Source organism: Arachis hypogaea, chromosome 3, assembly GCF_003086295.3.
Source record: "Arachis hypogaea cultivar Tifrunner chromosome 3, arahy.Tifrunner.gnm2.J5K5, whole genome shotgun sequence".
In the NCBI taxonomy this organism is placed as follows: Eukaryota; Viridiplantae; Streptophyta; class Magnoliopsida; order Fabales; family Fabaceae; genus Arachis; species Arachis hypogaea.
The window spans coordinates 46,848,790-46,854,918 of record NC_092038.1 but is presented as its reverse complement, the minus strand read 5'-3'; the positions used below and the strand labels follow the sequence as shown (position 1 = coordinate 46,854,918).

Sequence of the window (6,129 nt, the reverse complement as noted above, 5' to 3'; positions counted from 1 at the left end):
GTAAATCATTCTCAAGAGATTGTTGCTGAGAATGAAAAGTCAAATGAAATGATTAAAGGATTGAATAGTGATTTAGCAAAATTTGCTCATAGTTCTAGTAACTTTGACAAATTACTTGCAAATCAAAGACCATTGCTTGAAAAATCTTATTTAAGCTATGTGACAAAAGAGAGTGCAGATTTTTATAATTCTTCTACAAAATTCATGGCCTCTTCTTCAAAAACAAAATCCACCATCAACAAATCTGATCTTGAATATGTTCCCACCTATGAAGAGGAATTTGAAAAATCTTATTTTGATGAAACTACATCATCTTCAAGAACCGAACCCACACCAAACAAGTCGGGTCTGGGCTATGTCTCAAACAATGAGGTTGCTTTCAAAAACCCACAATTTCACAAAAGAACCTCTTATTCAAGAAGTCCATATGCTTTCAAAAATTCTGGTTTGAATGCATTTGCAAAAAGAAATACTAATAACAAAAATAATTTTGTCAAAAGAAATGCCCATTCTTTAAAAACCAGAAGACTTCAGTCTTTTAATTATTTCTAATATCAAAACTTAAATCAATTTCAGCAACATTGATGAGCGGATAATTTATACGCTTTTTGGCATTGTTTTTAGTATGTTTTTAGTATGTTTTAGTTAGTTTTTATTATATTTTATTAGTTTTTATTTAAAATTCACTTTTCTGGACTTTACTATGAGTTTGTGTGTTTTTCTGTGATTTCAGGTATTTTCTGGCTGAAATTGAGGGACCTAAGCAAAAATCTGATTCAGAGGCTGAAAAAGGACTGCAGATGCTGTTGGATTCTGACCTCCCTGCACTCGAAGTAGATTTTCTGGAGCTACAGAAGCCCAATTGGCGAGCTCTCAATCGCATTGGAAAGTAGACATCCTGGGATTTCTAGAAATATATAATAGTCTATACTTTGCCCGAGATTTGATGGCCCAAACTGGCGTTCCAAATTAGCTCAAGATTGTCCGGTGTTTAACGCCGGAACTGGCACAGAAGTGGGAGTTAAACGCCCAAACTAGCACAAAAGCTGGCATTTAACTCCGAGAAAACTCTCTACACATAGAAGCTTCAATGCTCAGCCCAAGCACACACCAAGTGGGCCCGGAAGTGGATTCATACGTCATTTACTCATTTTTGTAAACCCTAAGCTACTAGTTCTCTATAAATAGGACCTTTTGCTATTGTATTTTCATCTTGGTAGCTATCTTTGAGTAGTCTTATGCTATCTTAGATCATGGGGCTGGCCTCACGGCCATGCCTAGACCTTGTTCTTATGTATTTTCAACGGTGGAGTTTCTACACACCATAGATTAAGGTGTGGAGCTCTGCTGTACCTCGAGTATTAATGCAATTACTATTGTTCTTCTATTCAATTCAGCTCATTCTTGTTCTAAGATATCACTTGTTCCTCAACTTGATGAATGTGATGATCCGTGACACTCATCATCATTCTCACCTATGAACGTGTGCCTGACAACCACCTCCGTTCTACCTTAGATTGAGTGGATATCTCTTGGATTCCTTAATCAGAATCTTCGTGGTATAAGCTAGAATTGATGGCGGCATTCTTGAGAGTCCGGAAGGTCTAAACCTTGTCTGTGGTATTCTGAGTAGGATTCAAGGATTGAATGACTGTGACGAGCTTCAAACTCGCGATTGTGGGGCGTTAGTGACAGACGCAAAAGAATCACTGGATTCTATTCCGACATGATCGAGAACCGACAGCTGAATAGCCGTGCTGTGACAGAGCGCATTGAACATTTTCACTGAGAGGACGGGACTATAGCCATTGACAATGGTGATGCCCAACATACAGCTTGCCATGGAAAGGAGTAAGAAGGATTGGATGAAGACAGTAGGAAAGCAGAGAGACGGAAGGGACAAAGCATCTCCATACGCTTATCTGAAATTCTCACCAATGAATTACATAAGTATCTCTATCTTTATTTTATGTTTTATTCGTATTTTTAATTATCAATCCTCCATAACCATTTGAATCCGCCTGACTAAGATTTACAAGATGACCATAGCTTGCTTCATACCAACAATCTCCGTGGGATCGACCCTTACTTGCGTAAGGTTTATTACTTGGACGACCCAGTGAACTTGCTGGTTAGTTGTGTGAAGTTGTGATAAAGAGTTGAGATTGCAATTGAGCGTACCATGTTGATGGCGCCATTGATGATCACAATTTTGTGCACCAAGTTTTTGGCGCCGTTGCCGGGGATTGTTCGAGTTTGGACAACTGACGGTTCATCTTGTTGCTTAGATTAGGTATTTTTCTTCAGAATTTTTAAGAATGAATTCTAGAGTTTCAAGGTGATGTTTTTATCATCACCAAAGCTGATTGATTTTCATCAATTTAGCTCTTGAATGTAATGTCCTGCTGAAGCTTGGCTAGCCATGTCTAATCTTTTTAGACTAAAGCTTTAGGCTAACATTGTATGATTCCTGGAATTCTTATTAAAAATTTTGAATCTCTTTATTTTCTCTTCCATATAATTTTCAAAAAAGCACAAAAAAATTATAAAATCTTAAAATCAAAAATATTTTTATGTTTCTTGTTTGAGTCTAGTGTCTAATTTTAAGTTTGGTGTCAATTGCATGTCTTTATTCTTCTAATTTTCGAAAATTACATGCATTATGTTCTTCATTGATCTTCTAGTTGTTCTTGATGATTTCCTTGCTCTGATCTTTAAATTCTCTTGTCTTGAGTGTTTTGTTGTTTCTCATATGCATTCTCAATTTGTTAGTGTCAATAGTATACAAACTTCTAAGTTTGGTGTCTTGCATGCATTGTTTATTTGATTTTAGTTGCATTTTGATTATTCCTCATCATTAAAAATTCAAAAAAAAAATTTAATTTGTGTCTTTTCAAGTCAATAATACAGAGAATTGAAGATTCAGAACATACAGCAGAGGAATTACACAAAAAAAGCTGGGCGTTCAAAACGCCAAGTGAGGAAGGAAAACTGGCGTTTAAACGCCAGCCAGGGTACCTGGCTGGGCGTTTAACGCCCAAAAAGGTAGAGTTTTGGGCGGTAAACTCCAGAATGGATACCATTCTGGGCGTTTAACGCTAGGCTGACACAAGAGGGAAGATTTTGTTTTTAATTCAATTTTTTTTTCAAGTTTTCATAATTTTTCAAAATCAAATCTTTTTCAAATCGTATCTTTTCAATCATATATTTTCAAAATCAATTTCTTTCCATTTTTCAAAAATACTTGCTAACAATTAATGATTTGATTCAAAACTTTCAAGTATGTTGCCTTTTCTGTTGAGAAAGGTTTAATGTCTGAATCATGTCTTTTAAATTTCTTGTTAGCCAAGTCATTAATTTTAAAAATCAAATCTTTTTTTAAATTCTTTTTCAATCATATCTTCTTAATCACATCTTTTTCAAAATAGTTTTCAAATCATATCTTTTTGATTTCTAATTTCAAAATCTTTTTCAAAAATCACTTTATTTCTTTCTCAATCTTAGTTTTCGAAAATCATCACTCAAATTTTCAAAATTTCTTTTAATTATTTTAAAATCTTTTACTTTATTTTCGAAAATTCTTCCCCTCTTCTCACATCCTTCTATTTAAAGGACTAAGACTCCTCATCAAGGTGCAATTCGAACTCTCTTCTTCTTTATGTGTTCGAATTCTTCTATCTCTATCTACTCCTTTTATTCTTCTTTTTCTCTGACACTTCAAGGAATCTCTATACTGTGACATAGAGGATTCCATACTTTCTTGTTTTCTTCGCTTTCATATGAGCAGGAGCAAAGACAAAAGCATTCTTGTTGAGGCTGACCCTGAACCTGAAAGGACCTTGAAGCGAAAGCTAAGAGAAGCTAAAGCACTACTCTCTGTAGAGGACCTAACAGAAATCTTCAAACAAGAAGAAGACATGGCAGCCGAAAATAACAACGATGCCAACAATGCAAGGAAGGTGCTGGGTGACTTTACTGCACCTACTCCCAACTTCTATGGGAGAAGCATCTCTATCCCTGCCATTGGAGCAAACAACTTTGAGCTTAAGCCTCAATTAGTTTCTCTAATGCAACATAATTGCAAGTTCCATGGACTTCCATTGGAAGATCCTCATCAGTTCTTAGCTGAATTCTTGCAAATCTGTGACACTGTCAAGACCAATGGGGTTGACCCTGAGGTCTACAGACTTATGCTATTCCATTTTGCTGTAAGAGACAGAGCTAGGATATGGTTGGACTCACAACCTAAAGAAAGCCTGAACTCTTGGGAAAAGCTAGTCAATGCCTTCTTGGCAAAGTTCTTTCCACCTCAAAAATTGAGTAAGCTTAGAGTGGAAGTCCAAACCTTCAGACAGAAGGAAGGTGAATCCCTCTATGAAGCTTGGGAGAGATACAAACAATTGATCAGAAAGTGTCCTTCTGATATGCTTTCTGAATGGAGCATCATAAGTATCTTCTATGATGGTCTATCTGAACTGTCCAAGATGTCATTGGACAACTCTGTAGGAGGATCTCTTCATCTGAAGAAGACGCCTGCAGAAGCTCAAGAACTCATTGAAATGGTTGCGAATAACCAATTCATGTACACTTCTGAAAGGAATCCTATGAATAATAGGACAAATCAGAAGAAAGGAGTTCTTGAGATTGATACTCTGAATGCCATATTGGCTCAGAACAAAATATTGACTCAGCAAGTCAATATGATTTCTCAAAGTCTGTCTGGAATGCAAGCTGCAGCAAGCAGTACTAAGGACGCTTCATCTGAAGAAGAAGCTTATGATCCTGAGAACCCATCAATGGAAGAGGTGAATTACATGGGAGAACCCTATGGAAACACCTATAATCCTTCATGGAGAGATCATCCAAATCTCTCATGGAAGGATCAACAGAGACCTCAACAAGGTTTCAACAAAAATAATGGTGGAAGAAACAGGTTTAGCAATGGCAAGCCTTTTCCATCATCTTCTCAGCAACAGACAGAGAATTTTAAGCAGAGCCACTCTGACTTAGCAACCATGGTCTCTGATCTAATCAAAATCACTCAAAGTTTCATGACTGAAACAAGGTCCTCCATTAGAAACTTGGAGACACAAGTGGGTCAGCTGAGTAAGAAAGTTACTGAACTCCCTCCTAGTACTCTTCCAAGCAATACAGAAGAGAATCCAAAAGGAGAGTGTAAAGCCATCAACATGGCTGAAACTGGAGAGGAGGAAGAGGCAGTGATCGCCACTGAGGAAGACCTCAATGGACGTCCACTGGCCTCTAATGAGTTTCCTAATGAGGAACCATGGGAATCTGAGGCTCACACTGAGACCATAGAGATTCCATTGGATTTACTTCTGCCATTCATGAGCTCTGATGAGTATTCTTCCTCTGAAGAGGACGAAGATGTCACTGAAGAGCAAGTTGCTAAGTATCTTGGAGCAATCATGAAGCTAAATGACAAGTTATTTGGTAATGAGGCTTGGGAGGACGAACCCCCTTTGCTCACCAAAGAACTGGATGACTTGACTAGGCAGAGATTACCTCAAAAGAGACAGGACCCTAGGAAGTTCTCAATACCTTGTACAGTAGGCACCATGACCTTCAAGAAGGCTCTATGTAACCTAGGGTCAAGCATAAACCTCATGCCTCTCTCTGTAATGGAGAAGCTAGGGATCTTTGAGGTACAAGCTGCAAGAATCTCACTAGAGATGGCAGACAATTCAAGAAAACAAGCTTATGGGCTTGTAGAGAATGTTATGGTAAAAATTGAAGACCATTATATCCCTGCTGATTTCATAGTCCTAGAGACTGGGAAGTGCATGGATGAATCCATCATCCTTGGCAGACCCTTCCTAGCCACAGCAAAGGCTGTGACTGATGTTGACAGAGGAGAATTGATCATTCAAGTGAATGAAGAATCCCTTGTGTTTAGGGCTCAAGGATATTCCTCTGTAACCATGGAGAGGAAGCATGAAGAACTTCTCTCAAAACAGAGTCAAACAGAGCCCCCACAGTCAAACTCTAAGTTTGGTGTTAGGAGGCCACAACTAAATTCTAAGTTTGGTGTTGAAACCCCATAGTCAAACTCTAAGTTTGGTGTTGGGAGGTTCCAACATTGCTCTGAGTATCTGTGAGGCTCCAAGA

General features: G+C 37.9%; 1 non-coding gene across 1 annotated transcript; it reads right to left on the bottom strand.

The window, feature by feature from the left end:
- Nucleotides 1-4,322: 4,322 nt before the first annotated feature.
- On the bottom strand, nt 4,323-4,430 carry LOC112793047 (small nucleolar RNA R71). Its single transcript, XR_003197757.1, has one exon. It is a non-coding gene; the product is annotated as a small nucleolar RNA R71 (small nucleolar RNA).
- Between the last annotated feature and the right edge of the window lie 1,699 nt (nt 4,431-6,129).